Source organism: Cynara cardunculus, unplaced genomic scaffold (assembly GCF_001531365.2).
Source record: "Cynara cardunculus var. scolymus isolate 2C unplaced genomic scaffold, CcrdV1 Un_Scaffold_1848, whole genome shotgun sequence".
NCBI lineage: Eukaryota > Viridiplantae > Streptophyta > Magnoliopsida > Asterales > Asteraceae > Cynara > Cynara cardunculus.
The window spans coordinates 72,590-73,651 of record NW_020200893.1 but is presented as its reverse complement, the minus strand read 5'-3'; the positions used below and the strand labels follow the sequence as shown (position 1 = coordinate 73,651).

The window sequence follows — 1,062 nt, the reverse complement described above, 5'->3', positions numbered from 1 at the left end:
AGTTCGAGGTGTATACTTGCGCCGAGTTCTATTTTTGTGTTGGAATCTAAGGTTGAATAAACCGACGAGCAAGTTTTTGGCGCCGCTACCGGGGATAGCACGCTAAAGTTTTTTCTTTTTAAAGTAAAGTTTATAAAAGTTAGTTTTTCTACCATCTTTTTGTGAACTCACTGTGCATGCCAAGGCTGTTGCACGGTGAAATTTTTTCGCTTGATCCGGATATTGAACAAACTTTTAGACAACGAAGAAGADWRCAAAGAGCTCTTCGAGCTTTAAACTCTGAAACGATGGCTGAAAATGTGATTATTGACGGAGATGGTATAATTAGAGATGAACAAAATATTCCATATGAGGATGAGGTTCAAAACATCTTTCGTCTTGCAAATGCTAAAAATGGTGGCATTATGGCGTACGCTATTCCTAATTTAACTCAACTGCACACAGGGATACGTAAGCSTACCATTGGTGCCACCCATTTTTCACTTAAACCATTGATGTTTCAAATGCTTCAAACAAATGGCCAGTACGCTGGTTTATCTTCTGAAGATCCTCATTCTCATCTGTGTTCTTTTATGGAAATCACAGACTCTTTTCTCATCCCTGGTGTTTCAGACGATGCTCTGAGMCTAAAACTTTTTCCATTCTCATTAAGGGATCGAGCAAGAGCATGGTACAATTCTTTGCAACCAGACTYTGTGACTACATGGAATGAAATGGCAGAAAAAAAAGTATTTTCCACCCACGAGGAATGCCAAATCCAGAAATGAAATCTGTACTTTTAGACAAATGGATGATGAAGCAGTTMCTGATGCATGGGAAAGGTATAAAGAGCTGCTGAGAAAATGCCCTCATCATGGCATTCCGTACTGCATACAGCTAGAGACATTTTACAACGGTTTAAATATCGTTGCTAGACAAATGCTCGACGCTACAGCCGGCGGAGCTTTCACAGCTTGTACCTATAACGAAGGTTTTGACATACTTGAAAAGATTTCCAATAATAACAGACAATGGTCTAACCCACGTGCAATGCCACTGAAGAAAACAGCTGGAATAAATGAG

General features: G+C 39.6%; 1 non-coding gene across 1 annotated transcript; it reads right to left on the bottom strand.

The window, feature by feature from the left end:
- Positions 1-753: 753 nt before the first annotated feature.
- Positions 754-860, bottom strand: LOC112502745. Its single transcript, XR_003067753.1, has one exon. It is a non-coding gene; the product is annotated as a small nucleolar RNA R71 (small nucleolar RNA).
- Positions 861-1,062: the final 202 nt, after the last annotated feature.